The sequence below is a fragment of the Macrotis lagotis genome, chromosome X (genome assembly GCF_037893015.1).
Source record: "Macrotis lagotis isolate mMagLag1 chromosome X, bilby.v1.9.chrom.fasta, whole genome shotgun sequence".
Lineage (NCBI taxonomy): Eukaryota > Metazoa > Chordata > Mammalia > Peramelemorphia > Peramelidae > Macrotis > Macrotis lagotis.
In genome coordinates, this window is record NC_133666.1 from 111,597,671 (window position 1) to 111,620,366 (window position 22,696).

Sequence of the window (22,696 nt, forward strand, 5' to 3'; positions counted from 1 at the left end):
GATATAAAGCTATAAGAATAGTTGAAATATTTTAGGATAGAATTAAAAAATAGATTGATTGAGACAAACAAGATGATATTTAATATAGATAGTTATAACATTCTACACTTTGGTTGAAGCAATAACTTATATAAGTATAGGATTGAAGAAACCTGATTTAACAGCTGTTCACATGAAAAAGGCTTGCAGGGTTTTGTTAATGGCAAACTCAGTATGAACCAACAGGAGATGTTACTGCCAAAAAAGCCAATGCAGCCTTTGGTTGATTTAACAAAAGTCATGTAGAAGACTAGTTAGTCTTTGAGCTCACAGAATTTATTTTGAAGATTTTACAGAATTCATTTAATCCAATAACCTCATTTCATAGTTATAGAAACAGAGACCTAAGAGGTTAAGTGACATACCCAAAGTGATACAGTGAGTTACAATTGAAGCACTAGAACCAGTAACTTTAGGACTAAGGCACTTTATGTATTAATAAAAAGAGTGTTTTTAGAACCAATGGACAGAAATTGCAAGGTGACAGTTTTGTTCAATGTAACTAAATCTGTAATTTCACTCAAACTTCCTTTATTTTTCTCCCTCTACTAAAATGTAGGCTTCTTGAGAGCAGGGACTTGATAATTTTCTATTTGTATCCTCATCACAAAGTGAGCACATCCCCAGCAAAATGCTTTGCAAATAGAAGTGCTTAATCAATTTTTTTTTAATTCATTAATTCATAAGAGAAATATATTAGAAGTATCTCAAATAGTCTTTATCAAATGGATACTATATGTAGAGAATGCCCTAAGCAGCAAGGATACATGTGAAACAGTATAGTTCCTCAATCCTGGACCTCCTACATAAAATATGACTTAGAATTTCAACCAAAAAAAATGGAAAAGTTGAGAAGACAAAAAAGTCTCAAAAGACAATAACCTAGGGGCGGCTAGGTGGTGCAGTGGATAAAGCACCGGCCTTGGAGTCAGGAGTACCTGGGTTCAAATCTGGTCTCAGACTCTTAGCCTTGTGGCCTTGGGCAAGCCACTTAACCCCACTGCCTTGCAAAAAAAAACACCTAAAAAAAGACAATAACCTCATAGAAAACAAAAGATAATAATTAGGAAATGAAAACAGGAAAATATAAATCTCCAAAACAAATGACCAAACATGAATTTAAAGAGAGGTCACTAAAAAGAAAGAAAACCTCAAACATAGTTGACTGATTCTTGTCCTTTGTTATCAAAAAAGACCAAAATGTCATCACGGTTTAAGACAAATTACAGTATGTCCAATTTTGGCTGATCAGTCCAATACAAGCTTGGAATGCTCTACCATAGGTTGGGCACAAATAGCCCATGTGAACACCTGGGTAGGTACTCCATTTATGGATGTCATGTTTCTTTTGAGCTGCTTCAATTCTGCCTTCCTCATAGAGTCCAGCATCCTCACTGATGAAGCATGCCATGCTGAGTGGTCCTGTGCCAGTGTCTCTCATGCTGTACAATCAATTTTAAAGTTTTTCAATGAGACCTTCAGGGTGTCCCAGTGTTCTCACTCCCTTGTGAGCACTTGCCCTGTGTGAGATCTCCATAAAACAGTCTTTTTTAGCAAGTGTACTTCTGGCCTTCTAACAACACGTCCAGCCCATTGTAGTTGTACTCTCTGTAGTAATGTAGGCAGTTTAGCTTGAGAAAGGACCTCAGTGTCTGATATCTTTTCCTGCCAGGTGATCTTCAGAATCTTCCTAAGACAATTTAAATGGAAATGATTCAGTTTCTTGACATGGTAGACTGTTCAAGTTTCACAGGCATATAGCAATGAGGTCAGTACAATGGCTCTGTAGACCTTCAGTTTAGTAGTCAGTCTAATACTTCTTCTTTATCATACTTTCTTTCAGAGCCTCACAAATACTGAGCTAACTCTGACAATGTGTCAACTTCACTGTCTATGTGTACCTCCTTGGAAAGGACACTGCCAAGGTAAGTGAACCTGTCCATAGAACTTAAAACTTTTCCATTTGCTGTAATCAATGGTTCCACATGTGGATGGTGTGTTGTTGGCTGATGGAGCACCTGGGTTTTCTTGGTGTTAATTTTTAGATTAAAATTAGCACAAGCAGCAGAGAATTGATCCAGATTTGTTGAATCTCAGTTTCAGAGATTGCATTGAGTGCAAAATCATCTGCAAACAGAAGATGATGCACCAACACTCCCTCTACTTTGGTCTTGGCTTGTAGCCTTTTCAACTTAAAGAATTTGCCATCAGTGCAGTAGCTGACCTTGAGGCCATGTTCATTTTCATTGAAGGCATTTGATAACATGGTTTAAAACATTATGCTAAAAAGTATGGGAGCAAGGACACATCCTTGTTTTTCTCCACTGGTGACTGAGAAATCTCGAGAGCATCATCCACTATCCAGAATCCTGGCATGCACACCATTATGGAACTGATATACAATGCTGATGAACTTTTCCAGACAACCAAATTGTTCCTCATGACTGATGGCACAGAAGACCTTGGTCAGATCAACAAATATATAGACCTCTGTTCTGTTCCATGCATTTTTCCTGGAGTTGTCAGGCAGCAAACACCTTATTGACTATTCCTCACCCTTTCTGAAGCCACACTGGCTCTCAGGGAGATGACCAACTTCCAAGTGCATATATATATATGTATATATATATATATATATATATATATATAATATATATATATGTATATATATATATGTATATATATATATGTTATTATTATTAAATTGAATTTATAAATAGTTTAAAGGCAAGAAGGTAGATCTAGTGTAAATCAGAAAAAATTCTATATTTTTCAATGAATTCTATTGAGAACATAAACTCCATGAGAAAGACGTTTTTCATGTGAAAGTCTCATGGGTCTAATGTGTTTTCTCTTCAACTTTATCTCTAAGGTTTCCTATATCCTTCAAACATCATATCAAGCATCATTATCTACATGACACCTTTTCTGATCCCCTGCCATCTCCAAATCAGTGTCTTCCCTTCTTCTGAAGTCTTTGTTTTTATTTTGCATTGAGCTCCTTGTGGACAAAGGTCCTTTCATTTTTTTCCCTTTGTATCCCTGGTATCCACTACAGCATCTGATCAGGTTATTTTATTTGTTTCTTTGCTTGTTTTTTGGTCCGGACCTGAAGGCATAGCTATAGGGAGCTAGCTCTCCAGGGAGTATGTTCCCTCTATAATGCATTTCTAATTTTGGAGAGGGGCATGGGGGCAAAGCGAAGTTAAAAAATGATTTGCTCAGGGCCACCCACCAGTATGTGAAGTTGAACACAACTCTTTCTGATGTTGATCCCAACACTCTAACCATCACCTGTCTTGAATATTCAAATAATAAATACTTGTTGATTGGTTTATTGATGTTAAGAAAATTGGTTACAGGATGAGTGGGAAGATCGATAGGAGAGAGCACAGGGACCTCAGGCAAGCTTTTTAATAATAGTATTTTATTTTTTCCATTTTTTTCAAACATCCATTTTTTGAAGGAGTTTAAGTTCCAATTTTTTCCTTCTTCTCTCCCCTAGCTGTACTAGCTGTACAAATTACTTTACCCTATTTGCCTCAGTTTTCTCATCAGTAAAATGGAGTGGACAAGGAAATAACAAACTACTTCAATGTCTTTGTTAAGAAATCTCAAAATAAGGTTTGGATGTGACTAAAAACAACTGAACAACAACAAGATTATCTTTCAATACTTAATGTATGAGAAATTAAAGCTATTAAGTTTATAAAAAATATTTATTAACATAGTTCAATTGATATTCTTATTAATTAATGTTAATAATGTATTGATTCATTAAAGTAACATTAAAATCAAACCTGTTACATGCTATTTTAAGAAATATGTTATGAAAAAGAACTGTCTTTTCCAAAACAAAAAAAAAGTTAGGAGTGGTGTTGTTAAACATATTTTTGCAAATCTCTTTAATATTTGGCTTAGCAAAAGACAACTGAATTTTTTATCTGATTTTTTAAATTAAATTATATCATTATATAATGTTTTGTTTAATGTATATGAAGAAAATCTGACAAAAATATGTAGTTGGAAAAGAGATGAGTTTTAATTGGTAAATAATATTATTGTTGTTTTAGTTATTATTATTGTTATTATTATTATTATTATTCATTATCATACTCTGATCTTCTAGACCCTATAAAAGTATCTCATGGATGACCAGGATCTTGGATCACACTTTGAAAATGAATATATTAATTATCATGCTATCTTTCTTAGTGAACTAGGACTTTAAAATTCAAAGCCCTGCAAAAGATGTGAATTTAATTTAGAAATGTAAGAAAATTGTGAAAATTAGAAATTATTGAGTGCAGGTATACAATATTTTGCTTGCCAGAAATTTATGTCTCATGTAGATATGTATATCATATCTATATGGAGATTGTGATGGGTTTCCTATGGTTATGATAATAATCTCTGAATCATAATGTAGGCCTAAGCTTTGTAAACGGTTTCATTGTACATACCTTTTCATTTGCTTTCAGTGTTCTCATTTTCAAATTCTTATTTTAAGGCTTAATATTTTATCATTCAGAAGTCTCCACACCAGAAGCTTCAACTCTGAGTTATTTCAAGAATTATGAGGGTGTTAAGCCCCGCCTCATCCTGGAAATCTTATATAATCTTTTTTTCCTCAGTGCTCACTTCTGCAAACACCATCAGGTATTAAAATGGTAGAAAATATACATTATGACTGGCTCATAAATGGTTTTCTCTATAAATGTAAACATCAATGCAAAATCTCCTCATACTTTTCAGCTGTTGGTCTTAAATAGTGTTGTATATTCTCTGTACTTATTTGGATGTTTATGCCTGGTTGTAGTTGCCCATCAGCCTTCAGTCCCTTAAAATAGTCCTTCACACAGGTGCCTACCTTCTCAATGACAATTGCTTTTGTGATTTACTCAAAATCTTGACAATTTATAGACCTGGCAGGATAAAAAGTCTGAGATCTCGGGTGATATGCTGTTCATGATCATATTTAATCTCTCTTTCATATCTTCCCCAGCACTTTGCTGTTTCAGTACATTGCTGCCGGAGTTGTAAAGAGAATTCTTTTTGCCTTCCTTGCTGAGTTGACAGGTATTATCTTTAACGCTGTCTTTTTATTCCATTTGGTGTCCAATAACTTCTCAAAAATATCTTTGGCTGCATGCATTGAAGCCTAATAGCTGCTCTCTTAGCTTGTAGGGTATAATTTGTTCTCTTATCCACTTGCTCCAAGTTAATATTAACCTAACCCATTGAACATTTGGAGAGTGTTGCAAAAATTCATGAATACTGGACAGTCTTTGGTTGACATCAGGGAACAGAGAAAATTAAGAAGCACCAATGAAGCCAACAGAGAACACTGAATTAATTATAAATATAGAGGTACATTGCTAATTTACTAAGCCTGTCAATTTAGTCTGAAAAGGGAAAAAATGTCTGTGGAGTATTATTTAAAAGAGGGAAAAGTCTTTTTCATTTCTTTTCAGCCAAGTTGAAGTAAAGAATTTTCTTTGACCTGATAAAAACTCAGTGTATGTATATACATTAGTTTAGTTATATGCTATCATTAAACACAAAAAAAGCAAAATTGACTCCAATCATATTAACAATAACAACTGACATATAGACTAGTATTTATACAGCATATTAATGTTTAGAAAGCATTTTACAGATGTTATTTTGCTAGAATGCAAGGTCCTTTGCACTTCTCTATGCATAATTTTTAAAAAATTGTGTTTAAATGAAAATCCAAATAAGACTTGGATACCTTTAATTTATCCGAACTTTGGCTTTGGAATTCATTGTTTTAGTCTGATGTGATCTGCACAAGGATAGAGGAAATTTCCACTCCAGCAAAAAGCACAGTTCCTCAAGTAGCCAACACTTTTACTTAAATATGTTCTCATCTTTTGTTAAAAACAATTTTTAACAGAGTCACCATCAATTTTTCTGAATAAGGCAGATGATATTGATTATATTCCCTGCCTTTACACGGAAACAAATAGTCATGTAAATTAAAACTTGTAAATTGAGGAAGTGACATAGAAGAAAGCCTTGCTAATTCCCTATTTGAGTTGGAAAATCCCCACAAAAAAATTCAAAGCAACAGGGTTGCTATGACAAACTATCAAAGTAGAGAGGTTCTCATTTATGAGTTTCAAGGATAATAACAATAAAAAATATTTGTTAAGCATCTATTGTGTAAAAGTTCTGTATTAAGTTCTGGGAAGACTCAAAAGGACTTATGATATTATTGATTTGACAAGTGATATATTGCATCTAAAGATGCATATTATAAATTGATGATCTATGAATGACATCCTGGAAGACACTTGTTCATATCCTTTCACTAGTTGCCAGAGGAGCTTACATCATTATGATAGGTATCATCTTGTCCTTCCTTTCTCTTGGTATTTAAAAGATATCAGCAGAACATGCAGTCTCCTTATAGGTTATCCCTCCTCCTTAGATGTGACCAATCTATCTTCATTTTCTTTTATATATGTCATTAATGATGATACCAGTAATGACAAACTTAAATGGAAATAGTGTCAGTAATCTATGCATAAGAATCACTTGTAGGCTGTATATTGTTCTAGTTGTAAACATAATGTTATTTATATTTTATTCTAGTTTCATTAAATTTTGTTCATATACACTTTGGTTTGCACTGCTTGTATTCTATCTACAAAAGATTCTTGTTTGTAGTATATTGAAGCTTGCACACGCTCACTGCAAACTTCTCCCTTACCCCTTGGGTAATCTTTTAATTTTTTAGAGACTATATATAGCATTGCATGATCACAGCTGAACACCAACAGCAGAAGAAAATTGAGATTTCAATTGCTCAAAGAGAAGTTTGTATCAATTAAAAATAACTTTGTAATTTCTCCAAAGAAATACAGGGCACTCTTCTTCTATTCAATTTTGGGTCAAATTTATTGAATCCAGGCTTATAACTTGAGTGTAATCATTGACTCCATACTCTCATGATCTGTATATAAAATTCATTAGCAAATCTTATCTGCTGACCTCATAATATTTCTTGTATATGTCCCCTCCTTCATACCCAGTCAGCCACCACTCTAGTTTACACTTGACCAGGTCTCCTTGCCTAAAATTTCTGTCTTATTCAATCTGTCCTCCACTCTAGTCCCCAAAGTGACTTTTTAATAGTTTTTAAAAAAAATATTTATTTAAAGCAATGGAGTTAAGTGACTTTCCCAAGGTCACACAGCTAGGCAATTATTAAGTTCTGAGGCCTATTTTGAACTCAGGTCTTCCTGACTCCGTGTCTGGTGCTCTATCCACTGTATCACCTAGCTGCCCCCATCAAAATGAGTTTTTAAAAATGTAAAATGCTAATCTTCACTCAACACATTCTATTGGATTTTTAAATTTCAAGTATAAGTACCTCCATTTGGCATTTAAAACCTGATCACACATTGTTCCTCCTCATGAACTCATTTCATTGCCATTCTCTGTGTCTTGGTCCTTTGTTCTTGCTTTAATGAATTCCTTGCTTTTCTCTATCTTTTAGACTTACATTTTCTTCAAAACTCAGCTAAAGAATTTCATCTACAATGCCTTTATCCCATATTTTCTTGTGAACTGTATATGTATTTTGTATATGTATTTTGCATATGTCTCAATTTGTACATGTTGTCTCCTTTGGCAAGACTGCAAACTTCATGAGAACAGAAACTATTTTACTTTTGCATTTGTATCCCTTACATCTATATGTCAGCTTTTCTGGCATGGTAGCAGTCACTTTCAAGTAAATCCTTATTAATTAATTGATAGAAATATTTCAAGATGGACAGGACACTTTCAGTTGTAGCAATCAAGGAAAGTATAATAAAATGTGTGGTATCTCAACTTGACTAATATGAAAACAATGATTCTGAAGGGCATGTGCATAAAGCTGAAGGATGGAATGTCAAGTTTGGAGTACAGAAATTAGGTTGGAATGTAGAGTACACTGAAGGAATCAATGTACAGTAAGGCTGTAAAGATAAGAGTTATCCATATCATGTAGGGATTTATATATCATACTATTGAATTTGAATTTTATTCTAGAAGCAATAGAAAAATCACTAAAGATATTTGAGCAGAGGAACCTTAAAAATATTATCATGGCAGCTATATGAAAGATGAATTGGAGAGGGAAGATATTTGAAATAAGAAGATTAATTGTGAAGCTATTTTAAATATTTTAAGGAAATAAATCATCAGAGTCTAATGATATAATAATGGTAAGAGCAGAGAGAAGAGAATAGATTTAAAAGATTTTATGGAAGTAGACTGGACTTAGCAATTGATTGGATATAAGACATGAGGGAGAAGAAAGACATGTTGTATGACAAGATTTTGAAACTTTTTGAATGAAAAAAGGATTTTGCAAGCAAGAGAAATAGAGAAGTATGAGAAAAGACAGATTTAGCAGGGAAAATGATGAATTTAAAAGGATTTAATTTTGTTCATGTTGACTTTGAGGTATTCAGCAAGCAACTAAAGATAATGGACTGAAATTAGAGGAGAGACTGATAGTTTGATAGATTTGGGAATTATATTTGTGGAAGTGATCACTCAAAGTGAACCTTTGAGGAGCTCACCAAGGAAAAGTATTGAGTGAGATAGAAATAACCCCCCCCCAAAAAAACAAAGGCTTTCTACAGTGTCTGAATACACCTGTTTAGCAGGCAGACAAAAGATGATGAACCAGTAAAGGATAGTGAGAAGTTCTAAATGCAACACAAAAGACCTTTTTTAGCCATGACAAGGACACAAGAGGTCAATATTTTGTCAAGGATGAATAATGTTCAATTTTCTTTTTATTTCTATTTTCTATAACAAAAAGGATTTGTAAGAACTATACTTGAATTGTAGCAAGCTCCTTATCATAGGTGTCATACTCATTCCAAGTTAAGACAGCAAGCAATTATTAAATACCTATTATATGTAAAGTACTATTATCTGTTCTTGTTCTGCTTTTACTCATCCCTCATAGGCCATATTATTATTATTATTATTATTATTATTATTATTATTATTCACTATTAAAATTCATATATTTTATTTTTTTATAGTGAAAAGGCAAGAAAATTTATTTGAGCAAAATTCAGTTCAGGAGGAGGTTGGACTGGATGACCTCTATGGTCTCTTCTAACACTAACACCATATGAGGTTGAAAGACTGATGAAAAAAGAGATGATAGAATATAGGAAAAAAGCTTTTCTTCCTTCAGAATCTTTGCCAGGCATTCTTGTTAAGATTTTCAGGAGCATTCTTCCATTGCTACACTGTTTTAACTTGAAAGATCATTCTTTTTTTATTTTTTTAAATTTATTTTTAGGTTTTTGTAAGGCAAATGGGGTTAAGTGGCTTGCCCAAGGCCACACAGCTAGGTAATTATTAAGTGTCTGAGGCTGAATTTGAACTCAGGTATGCCTGACTCCAGGGCCAGTGCTCTATCCATTGCGTCACCTAGCTGCACAAAAGATCTTTCTTTAGACAAAAATGTCCATTTGTTCTCTTCAGGTCATGTGACAGTTCAGAATGCAAAGAATATTAAATTAGTCAGGAGAACTGTGCTCTAGTTCATACTTTACCAACAATAGGTCTTGTTACTCTTTGTATGTCACTTTGTCTATTGCTTTATCTTATAAATAAGAATGATGATTTCTTCCTAGTTAACAGGGTTGTGAGATTCAAATGTTCAAATGTTGAAACCTCCACTAGCCCTATTGTTAGTAATGCTTTCTTAGGCTCACTTGACTTGACTTGACTCTCCAGAGTTTCTGGTTCCAGATCAACAACCATATCACTGTGAATATTGGTGATATTAAGATCTTTCTTGGATGGTTCTTCTGTATTTTATTGTCACTTCTTAATATCTTCTACTTTTAAGTCTCTGCCATTTTTGTCTTTTATCATATCAATTTTTATTTTCATTTATCAAGTATTATTCTCTTATATATCTTGCATGTTCTTCACAAATTTGTCTCTTTCATTACAATTCACATTACAATTCACAATCACCTTCAAAGTGATTATGGTGACTTTTTGTTTTCATCTCTACCTTTTAGAATGGTATCTGACACCTAGAAAACACTTAATAAATGCTTTTTTGACTGATGGACAGATTCACAATTAGCAATGTTTTAAGCTTGGAGTAATGTTTTTTTCACTGAAGAAATTTTAGGGCATTTTTATAGCTATGGAATTGCATTATGAAACCTCCTTGTGTTGCCCCTATTCTTCCTTTCCTTGACTTATGGAAGGAAGGGAAGAGTATAATGAGCATTTATGAGTGACATAATCTCTGACTTTCCAATGACTAGTATTTTGCTCTCTGGATTATATCATGTTTTGTTGAGGAGATTCTTTTATGTCCAGGCTACAGAGATTCTAATATTTCCCATCTTGAAAGCACCAACTTTAGGTGTAGTTCTGAAAAATTCATCAAGGGAATGATGTCCATCATTTGTGCTGCCCCACAGGCCTTCTGGTAAATAATGACCTATGGTTTAGGGCTATAATGGCTAAGTGCAATATTAAATTCACTTTCTGCCTCTTCCTTGTCTGGTTGGTGAATTTTGATTTATTAAATTTTACATTCAGGAGCCAATTTTCTTTTTTGATAAATTAATGCCCCTGGGTGGTATAATACAGTTCACTACATTAGGGACTTTCAGGTGGTTCCTCCATAGGCAAATGATCACGAAAACAGGTAGAGTCTGTCACCCAGTATGTGGATGATTTCCTTTCCTGAGGGCTGGACTCTGGAACATGTTTGTATCTCCTTACCATCCTGGGAATGCTGTCTGTAAAAACAGATATGGGGAAATATCAGCACTTTGTAACTCTTTACCACATCCTTGTTTGGGTTGCCAATTGAGATCTGGATGAAAAAAAATGCTATGCTAATACCTATATAATAAAGCAGGGATCTGGAACCCTTTGGGAAATAGTTCTTCTGGGAGTGATATACTTTCCAAATAACTGAGTGTTTAACTCCATATCTATCTATTAAAAATACTATTTTGAATAGAACACTTAAAAATGTGTGATAAAATTCCTCACATATAGTGTGCTCTATGACTAGAATAAGGATTCTCATTCTTTTTTGCATCATAGACACCTTGACATTCAAGTAAAGCCTATGAAACACTTCTAAGAATAATGTTTTCAAGTGTATAAGTTAAAATACATGGGATTATAAAGGAAACCGATTTAATTGAGGTAGTTATTGATTTTAAAAAAAAATTAAGTCAATAGAACACAGGTTAGTAAGCCTTGACTTAGAAAAGTCCTAGATAAAAGCCTGAGGAACTGAAAATCTGAAAAACTTACCTAGTTGAGAATCACATGAAAGATATATGAGGAACAAGATTCGAACTCAAATCTTCTTGACTCTGGGTACAAGAATTTATTCACTATATTGCTTTCTCTCACATCATATACTGAACACAGTTAAATATTTCTTTGTCAATGTTATATTAATTTTCAGTCACTCTTTGTGACCCCATTTGGGTTTTTCTTGGCAAAGGTACTGAAGTGCTTCACCTTTCCCTCTCCAACTCTTTTTACAGATGAGGAAACTGAGGTATACAGGGTTAAGTGTCTTGTCCAAGGTCATACAGCTAAGTAAGCGTCCAAGGTTAGACTTGAACTCAAGTCTTCCTTGACTCCAGGCCCAGTGCTCTAACCATTTCGCAACTCAACTACTCCTTTCTTATTGATGAAGAATCAGAATTTTGAATATTAATTATCAAACTGCTCTACACTATTAAAGTGAATTCTTGAAGATCTTTTCAGGGATTTATGGTGCTTGGTCCTTAATTAAGTAGTGTCTATCTGTTTTACTTTGAGGTTTATCTTATCTTTTTATGTTTTTTTTCCATTTTTGTCGTAAGGATTAGTTATCATTTTTTTGAAGTTCTCAGTGTCCAACTTTTTAGCAATCCTCAAATGTTTTCTAATTTGTTACTTCTGATATGCTGTTGCCTGGTAAACTGATAGCTATCCACCACAGGCAATTGAAGGGCTTCTATGAGTAAAGCAAGTTAACATTTGGACATACATACTTTGATTGCATAAAAGCACACCTTTCCCCTCTGAGAATATTTCCTAAATTAGGTGAGGTAATCAAATTGCTGTATTCCAGACAGATAAAGTGTGCTATGACTAGATATGTATGTGTGTGTGTGTGTGTGTGTGTGTGAATTCATATTTGTTGATGACTTTTGCATCTATATCTTCTTGTGAAATATACTGAGTGCTTCAAGGGAATTAATTATGAATTAATTGAAGCCATTACCCTTCAATGGTTTGGTCTTGGTCTTTAAAATAAATAATTATTGTTTTCTTCCAATGAAGGTGACTTTACTTCAGTGACATGTCATCCTAACTGAAGGATCCTCCCAGGACCAGTGGGAGCCAAGTAAGCTTTAGAGTGTAGCATACTTATAGGGGAGACTATTGTATCACTCCATGAGAAAGAAATTGTAGCACTATTCCTCATGACCATTTATGGTGAGGGTACCTTCATGTGATACCCCCAAAAGAGACTGCTTAAATTGACTACACAAGAAGGCTCCACTAACTGTTACTCTGGTAAGTCTCTGAAGATAGGCTGTTAGCTGGCATAATTAGTAATAGTGCTAGATGTTGAGTTAGGAAGGTATGGTTAGGAAGGTACATTCTGCCATAGACACTTAACTTCAGACTGCCTCAATTTCCTTATCTGTAAAATGGGAATGATATTATTTTCCTTACAGAGTTGTGAGGAGCAAATGAGGCAACACAAATATAGTCTCTTGCAAACCTGAAAGGGTTATAAAAATGCTATCATTAGTTAAGAGTAAGTCTACAGACTTCTGGACATTGTTGAGAAGTCATTGGACTTGAAGAATCATTGCTTCACCAACAGAGAGTCAATGAAGATAGTGTCATGGGAGTTAACCATTTGAGAAAAAGGTAGGACTACTAGAATTACATTCTGAGTCATTGAGGAAGAAAAATAATGGCAGAATAGTATATGAGCAGGTACCTGCCAATGGAAGAACCTACTTAAAATGCATACCTCTATATGAATTCCTTCGAAAAATTTTAGTTCAGTAACAAAGCGATTTTGGGAAATGAAGTGGGTTGTAAAAAAAGTGAAACTATTAATAATAGTTTCAGAGTTTTTTTTATTATTAAAAGGGGGTTGTGACCTAAGTTCTGAGTATTACAGAGAGGAAGTTTCCATGTCAGATATCTTCTGTTATACGAAATCATGAGTTGGTATATTGTTATTCTCTATCCTCATTTTGTTCTTGTTTAATTTTGTGATACTGGTCATATTACATCTTCACTTTATTTTCCTATATAAAGATGCCCCACAACCCCCACACAAAAATATAAAAAGGTTTACATGTGAAGTACATATGAATGAATATGTAGTACATTTTAGAAAGGAAGCATTAAAATTAATGCCATGGAAGTGAAAGTGTTATGGTATAGCAGATATTAGGAAAAAAGAGGGTTATAATAAATGAACTAACACAGAGGATAGTCCAAGTAATTGAGTTGATAAATGGGAGGTGAAACTTTCCCCAAGTGAAAAAGGAAAGAGGAAAAAAATGACTCAAGAAGAAAGTAAAGAAGGACAATGAATAGAAATTTTTATAAATTGGTTAATGTTAAGTTTGAGGAAATGTGATGGCTTTCAAAGAAGAATAAGAGTCCTTTGAAAACTGAATGTTAAATTGCAAGATATGACAGTGATTCTCAAACATAAAGTAAATGTATTATCTATAGCACTTACAGAATGTTTCATTATATATGATTCCCTTGTGAAATATTTTAAATAAAATAAAACCTGTATGAATAAATGAGAAAATATGTGAGAGCCCTTTTTTGTTCACCAGAAAAAAAGATGTTATATAAATCCAAGGTGTCATTGTTCATAAGACCTGTATTTTTATCCATGGTCAGACTATTTCCTCCTTAAGGATGGATTAATCACCCCAAAATGCTTGGATTCATTTTCTGAGTATTGTTTGCCGGCTTTTTTTTTTTTTTGGACATTCTGTTTTGGACATTCAGATACTGGTTAATCATTCTCCAGAGGATGCTTCCTGGGTTAAAACTGGATTGTAAAAGGAGAATTCGTCTTATGGGTAACCACATATGTGGTTGTTAAATTCTTAGGAATGCTAGAAAAGGAAGACAAAGTTAATTTGTAGGTATTGATGAATTATCTTGGCTGTCCTTGCTGCTTAGTCGGGGTGGGGTTGAGGGGACAGTGGAGGCAGGGGGCAGGGAAATGCTCTGGCTGGAAAGTCAGAGGACCTGGGTTCAAATAAATTATTTGTTACCTTGGACAATTAACAACTTCTCTAAGCCTCAATTTCCTCATTTTTAAAATGAAGAGATTGGCTCGATCTGCCTTCCTGTCTGTCTGTCTGTCTATTTATTTTTCTGTGTCTCTACACTGGCCAACAACATTATTGATAGTCACTGCTTATCTCTGGAGACAAAACTGCAAAATAATTCAAGTTCCCATTTTGAATTCTAAAAGGTTTTTTATCTATGAGATCAAAGACTCCCTATTTCCACTGATTCTGGTTCATACAGATAATTAGAAGGGTGGTTTTCCAAAATTGTATTGGGATTTTAGATAGACCATATTGACTTTTATCTGTTTTGTTTTAACCTTAATGTTTTACTAGGAAAGAAGTGTAATGCATAAAACACTACAAAAGATACAACTTTTAATCCTGACTCTATTCATAATTGTCTATGCGAACTTAAGCAAGGCATATTAAAGAATACAGGATGTGGAGTCAAAAGACCCAGGTTTATATCTGGGTTCTGCTGTTTACTACATGTGTTACTCTGGAAAAACCACTTATTCTCTTTGGGTCAAGTTTCTTCATTTGAGAAATAACAGGGTTGAGCTAGATAATCTCTAATGGTCCATCTGATTCTGGATTGATGATAATGCAATCTACCTTTTTGATGTGTTTTTCTGATGCCCAACTTTTTGTGGCAAGTATCTCTCAGATGTTATGTGATCTTAGAAAAAATATTTAGCTGATGCTTTAAGATTTAAAAAACTTTGTACATAAGCTCTCATTTTACTACCAGGAAGATCATTCTCATTCTTCAAAGAAGAAAAATAAGATCCAGAGAATTTGTGACTTGTCCAAGGTCACACAACTTATTAAGTATCAAAAAGATAAAAAAACAGTTCAAGTTTTCATGACTCTGAGGCCCACACTTTTCTAATATATCATGCTGTCTCTGAGGATCAGCATCTTTTGCAAACCATTCAGAGATTAAATTGGCAACCATGTCATAGTGATTTGTTGGAAGTGAATATTTTTTAGAGGAGAAAGAAAAACTTGGGCTACACTCTTACTTGGTGGTCTAATTCAGATAACTTGGGAACAATTTTAAATATGCCTATAAGGGATTTTTTTAAAAATAGAAAACAACTAACTATGCATCTTGGATGCTTGTAGGAATCTACCTGTGGGGTCTGGAGGCAACTATATGCAACTAGTTTTATGTGAAAGAATAGAAAAACCAAGGGTCTAATCAAGGCTGCTGACACAGCGGGGATGTGAAAAGAAGCAATGGGAGCAGGCACAGAGGCTCAGGGCCAGGATGAAGAAATTAATAATCCACTTATTATTCAGAACAGCAAATGGCTGCAGGCTATTGGCAAGAAATTCAGCAATTATCTGATTAACTGCTAATGTTACACCAGGAAGCCTCTTCTAGAGAGACAGATTTTTTTTTCTCAGATGACTCAGAATGGTAAGAAAAGTTTATTTTGTGCAAAAAGATGGGTTTTATGAGTAGTTGGATCATATGGTGGCCCTGGTGGACTGTCACTGCTTCCAAGTTGGAGGGAAATGGCTCTGTCTGTTGTTTTTGTATGTCTTGCTAGAAATATCTGCTCCTATATGACATCATATCTCAAACTTGATATTACCACTGAAATTGATTCACTTTTATTTTGAGCTTTGTTTTACAACAGAAGGACTAAGAATCTTTCTTTACTTTGGGAAGTTACAAAATGGTTCTTGATACCACATATTTATATATCAAGGAGATATTTCAATTTGGTGTATAAAATAAATTCAATAGATTCATTTGCCTTTACCTTTACTCTTAATTCTTAGATACATTTTTTGGGTTCAAAATCAAATGTTACCAGCACCAACTTTGAATATTTTCTTTTATCCCTTGCTAGAAAGCTCCCTTTGACCATTACTTGTTAGGGTACTGAGTTTTACATTAGTATCTAATATATTCACACAGCTATAATTTTTTTGGTTGGAAATACAAAGTTTGATGATAATATGATCTACCTTTATGATATGTATTTCTGATGCCCAACTTTTGTGGCATCTCTTCCCTCATAGTCCTCATAATCTAGTAGCCACAAACATAGAACTTTAAAACACAATATTATGTTTTAAATATTTTTGAGAGAGTAAGAAGTACAAGCTTTTGATTTCAGGGGTTTAGGGGAACTACAGGGATGGAAACTCTACTAATGCTGTTCATAAATTCAAGATAATTTAGAAAATTTTCTGGGACACTAAGAGGTTAAGCAATTTCCCCATGGTCCCATAGTTTATATACATCAGAAGTAGGGTTTGAATTCAGGTCTTGCTGATTTCTGGGGTTATTCTCTTCCAGATCCTTTCAGGTGGCCAGAGAACCTGGTATCAGGAGACCCACTTAGAACTTATTCTTCTATTGTTCTATAAGATATTAACATTGAAGGGCCCAAGAAAAACAGAACAAGGAGTCCTACACTTCCCTGTATTAGCCCCTATTGTCTAGTTCATAGTAGGCTCTGGATGCCCATTCCTAGTTAGATGTTGATCATCCATTTCCCTCTTTTCAAGGTACCCCAGCACCTTAATCCACTATAATTCTCTGATTCTCTTATCCCTTAGACACTTTCCAAGAATCACTAACTGGAGACATAGCTACTCATACCATGTAGAAGAACACAGATGGAACGGCTACAGGGCATTGTCTTTCATTGCTCCCTAAGGTCCCCTGTTCTGGTTCCATGACCTTTGGACTACTAGAGAATGCCATGTGACCTGCTTCTATATCCTTCAAACTACTGGGTTTTTCCATTTGGTCTGCAGCTGAAGACTTTTCTGTTTCTCATTGAAATGTTAGCTTTTAGAGAGCAGGGAATAGTCTCGCTTTTCTATTATAAACTCAGTATTTAGCAAAATATTACCTAGTAAACCCTTAATAAATTTTTTTTCCATTCCAATCAAGGATGATCTTACATCCATTATACCAAGTTGAAACTCAGTGTAATGGAAATGTATAAGACATAATATGAGGTCTATGGAACAGTGATTCATTACTGTTGGAGCAAGAGAAATTCAATAGGCAAACAAGGAGCAGAGGATGTTCCAGGAATAGAGAACAGTACAAGTAAAGGCACTGAGGTAAGAAAGTTCAAGATGTAAATGGATTTGGGGGGGAAGGACCACAGGAAATGGTCCTTTATTAAAAATTTGGCCAACCCTCATTAACAATGAACTTGTAAAAGTTAAACTTCTTCAATGATGTTATCTTTAAAATACTTTGCGTGTGTTCAGTTTTCAGCTGAAAGAATAAATTTGAATTTTCTAATTTCTAAATTGTAATGAGAACCAGAATGATAATTAAAATTAACATCCATTATTTTATGTTTCTTTGATGACACAGGAATCTGTTAGATATCTTTGTAATGGCCCTGAAAGGTAATTTCCTATTTCTAACTATAATGTTCTAGGATAGTCTTACTGAATCACTTCCACTATTTATTCCCTAACTATAGATTGCCACCCCTGCCCTCCTAAAATCTGAAAAGGAAATTTGACATTGCAATAGAATCCAAACTAAAACAGCATTTGTTGTATTTTTTCCAGCAAGATAATTATTCAAGCTAGCATCCTGGAAAGGTTAACTAAGAGAATTAAAACCTTTCCCTTTGTTACAGTTCATATGATAGAGGTTCTCAGAACATGGAAGCATTTTAGCAGCTAAAAATAAGCATTTAAGTGATAAGTACAAATCTAAGAGCAGTCTTATTTCCAAAATGGGTTAATAGAAACTCTTTTGTGAGAATATCAATTATAATATGGCTAAAAGTCAATTAAGTAATAATTGGAAAATAAAAATAATGGACTTACCTTTTGTAAATTCAAAGTCTTATTTGAAAGCCTACTCCTCATTATTGCAGCCTTGATGTATGAAATTAGTTTTATCTATATAATAGCATTCATTAAATGTAAAGTTTTATTGGTAGCAACAAATGCCTTTCATGAATTTGCAGAACAGGCATGAAAACACAGGTAGGTTTCAATTTAAGTTAGTGTTGTTCTTAGACACGTTCACTACCTTATCTACCTTCTACTTATGTCTTATTCACAAAAGATCATTTGAAAGAATTAAGAATGTTTAACCTGGAGAATTAAAGACCTAGGATTTGGAATTCAAATGAAATATCAAAATATGATATTGGAAATCAAATGTTTGATAGGATCTTCTATGAAGGAAGGATTAGTTTTCAACTACTTGACCCCCAGAAGGCAAAAGTAGGATTAATAGGTGGAAATTATAGGGGGGGAGAAGGGAAAATTAATGGAAGAATATCGATATCTAAAGGCTTCCTGAGAAGGTAGCAAATTTTCTATTGCTGAGAATCTCTTAGAAAAGAATAAGTAATTACTTTCAGTCTTTGAAGTAATGTTGAACTAGATGACCACAAGTTGCTTTTCAACACCAAGTAGATCTGACTTCTATGATTACATGTTTGCATAATTAGTAAGCTCTCTCTCTCTGTGTGTCTCTGTGTCTTTGTGTCTGTCTCTTTCCTAAAAGGAATTTATAGAACAATTTGTGTTATAATCAATCTTATTTATAGTATTCCTGACAAGTTTTTCATCAAGCCTCTACTTGAAAACCCCATAATCCATGACTACGCTATAGGAATTCACAGATTATGAAGAACATATTAGTACTCATATTCTTTGCTCTTACATCAGGGAAGGTAAGTCCTCCAAATAACTTTTACTAAAATGAATTCAGAATGGGAATAGGAAGTGGAATGGTTATTTTATTGTAGGGTACTCATAAGTAAGGAAATTCTCTCCACCAATACAGATAGGATTATTTTGTGCAACTGAAAGACATTGTTGCCCAGAGCACTGGGAGATTAAATGATTTGCTGAGGGTCACACTGCCAGTGAATTTTAGAAGTTAGCCCTAAATGCAGGTCTTCTTGGCTTTACATCTCTATCTACTATACTGCTTCTCAGGTTAAGAGTGTGGAAAAAAATTATTTTGGAGAATGGAAAAAATTTGGACAGTAAGTGGCAATGTAGATAGACATGACTGAAAAATTACCAAATAAAAAATTAGGTGCTTTTTAAAAAAATGAACCATAATCAGGAAAAAATAACTAAAACATTTAATGAAATGTTCACTGAAAATTACCACTAAAACTGCTGTCAATGAATTAAGTTTATGGCTGTGTATATACATGTATATGTATATACACATATATAATTTCAAGGACCTGAGGATGTTTAAGTCTGAAAAAAAAATCTTAGAACGGTATGATAACTCAAGTATGTAAAGGGATTTTACATGGAAGGGGAATTAGATTTGTTTTATCTGGCCTCAAAAAGAAGAACCAGGACTTTGCAAAGAATTTTCACATTACATCTTCAATTGATGAATTGGGAATATCTATGTTACCATTTGAAATATATACTTATCAGTGGTTAGAATATATATACATATATATATATATATATATATATATATATATATATATATACATATATATATATATATATAAAACTGAAACTAAGATTTTTTTTAAGCTTTGGTAGGGAACCAGATATTGATTCCTCATCTTTTACTTCCAACTACTTTTTGGTAGATGCCAGATTTCAGCATTGCTTGACTACACTGGCCCCACTTAGAATTAAAATCCCCACATTTCCCAAATGATGCTAATATTTATTATCCAAATTACTTCCTCTTAGTAAACTAGACATTTGGGGAGTCCTCCTCTTCTTTTAAGCAGGTAAGAACTATTGGTGTATTATTGCCTCATTAAATGTGAATGTGGAGATATTTTATATAACAGCTTAAGAATGTATACTTTGATATGAAAACCAGTATATGAAAAATGGATTTAGAAATATAGAACAGAATTATGAAAGATCTCAGTGTAAGCATATACATTATTTTTAAAAGAAGACTTTAAAAAAGTCTTACAAATAAGTGATACTGCATGATATTATAGAGAGGACTGGTTTTGCTGTCAGGAAGACCTGGTTTGTGTCCTCTCTAACACATACTTGCTATATGACCATGGACAATTTATTAGTCTCTCAGTAGCCCCAGGCAATCTAAAAACTATAAATTATAGTCACCAGTTGCTTCAGTGAATGGAATTCCCCCATTAGGATTTTCTGCACTATTGAAATCACATATTTGGATAATAACCACCACAATAAAAAAATAGAAAGTTCCTCATTCAATCATCTTATAACCTTAATGGAAGAGAGAAGGATGTAAATTTTTATATAGCACCTCCTTTGTGCCAAGCACTATGCTAAATCCTTTACAAATATCTCATCTGATCCTCATAATAACCCTGTGAGGTGTGTGCTACTATTTTACATTTGAGGAAACTGAGTCATTCAGAAGTTAAGTGACTTGCCAAATGTAATAAAGTATCTAGACTCGAACTCAGGTCTTCTTAACACTAGTCCTGGCATTGTACCATGTAGCTTAACTTCCTTTATAGTTAATGTATCAATAACCAATATTATATTTAGGAATACTATAAGTAGGCAATGAAGTTACTGCCAAAAGCTCAGATGACTTATTCACTGATTCAATACAGTAATGTGTAAATAAAAATAATAGTAATAAAAACCCACAAGCATTTAATCAAGAGAGGAAAGAGATACATATTACTTTACTGCCAAAATTTTACAGCAAATAGTATGGTACTCCATATCTATACCCTCCATAGACCAAAAGAAAATAAGATAGTCCAGTCTATAAGTGTCAGTGAACTATTACAGAATACAGTTGGTGGAATAATAAATATAATTTTATACCTTAATTCAGTCAAGGGAAGCTTCAGAGGAATGTGGCATTAGCTACTCCCAAGAAATAATAGACTGAATTCCAAATGTGTTCTTCTTACTTATAGGCAGCTAAGTGTTTCAATGTGATAGAAACAGGAAAATTAAATCAAATCATACCTTTGTTTTTGTTAGCTAAATTGCTGAAGATACTAAAAATCTCTCTCAACTTTGGTTTCCCTCTATAAAATGAAGGAGTTGGATTCAATGTCTTCTAAAAGTCCCCTCCAAATTGAAATCCATGATCCTGTGATCCCACTGACAAAGCAAAGTTAATATTCTTTACAAATTCAGGTACTTATTTGGAAATCTGATGTGATTCTGATGTTGCGTCCCTTACTTAACCTTGAATTCATGAAAGCAGCTCTTACAATTATTCCACTCAGTTTTCTTTACAGTATGTTTCCCCTATTCTACCTCTTCCATTTTGGAAGGAAGTCTATATAGCTTTCTAATGACCACTGCTAGAATTTTGTTAAGTTTGTGATTACCTGTGTCCATATGTCACTGAACACCAGAATCAACCTCTTTCAGCCTTTTTTGGGTGTTTCTCTGTTCTTATGGATAGAATAGAGCAGGAGATTGTTCTCAGCACAATTGCAGAGAATGGAGCTCCAGGAGTTTTAGGAACTGAAAGAGTCAATGTATTGGAGCTATTTATTGCCCAAGTATTTCGCATTAATCACAATAATAGAACTTTTAACTTTTAAGTGTTTTTACATATATTTTCATCTCATTTGATCCTCACAGATTTAAAAAAATTTTAAATAGCTTTAATGTATTATACTTGTAAGAGTCTTCCTTAACCCAGAAAACCAAAAACAACTTCTTGCCACTCAATTACCTAGAATTTACTTATAAAACCAATAAACTCAGATTCTCATTTCCTTTCTTTTGTGGTTTATCTTCTCACCATATAGACTTTCTTTATTCATGCTTTATGGACTTCATTGAAGTCCCTTCACCTTGTATTTCATCTTTGATTTCATTTTGCACTTTCCACTTATTTCAGGATCTTTATTTCCTTTTTGTACATTTTCTTGGAAACCTTCAATATGCAGTTTATTTTTCCCAACCTCTCTGACCTTTACCTTCACAACAAAGATTAGACTGGGAAATCTCTGTCAGACTGAGTATACATTTTCACCCCTTCTAGTAGACTATATGCCTTGTTCCTTAATAAAAGACATATATGACAAGTGACTCCTATTTGTTGATCCCTGTGTCTGAGGTAGGGTGGGTGGGCTGAAGGAGAAGTTGTATTTGGGTTGATGGATGAATGAGCCAGAAGGACCTATCTTCTGAGTTGGTTATAAGAACTAAAGAAAAGCTTTGTTTCTTTCTGTCCTGGATCTTATTCTCTTAGAACAAATTTAACATTTGCTTTCCATTAGAGTCTGTCAAGGAGAGGGAAAAAGAGGATTTTTATCTTCTTTAATCTCTCTAAAATCTAAATGATTACGTATCAATAATACAAC

The 22,696-nt window shown here is 33.8% G+C and overlaps 2 long non-coding RNA genes across 5 annotated transcripts in view; one reads left to right on the forward strand and one right to left on the reverse strand.

Annotated features, from left to right (window-relative positions):
- The window catches only part of LOC141503425 (uncharacterized), a 131,745-nt gene that overhangs the window by 58,623 nt on the left and 50,426 nt on the right, over positions 1-22,696 (reverse strand). The window lies entirely within an intron of this gene.
- LOC141503426 (uncharacterized) overlaps positions 17,201-22,696 on the forward strand; it is a 48,952-nt gene continuing 43,456 nt past the window's right edge. Inside the window, exons 1-2 of the long non-coding RNA XR_012472840.1 lie at positions 17,201-17,510; positions 18,931-19,099. This is a non-coding gene — a long non-coding RNA (uncharacterized LOC141503426). The remainder of the gene's footprint in view (positions 17,511-18,930; positions 19,100-22,696) is intronic.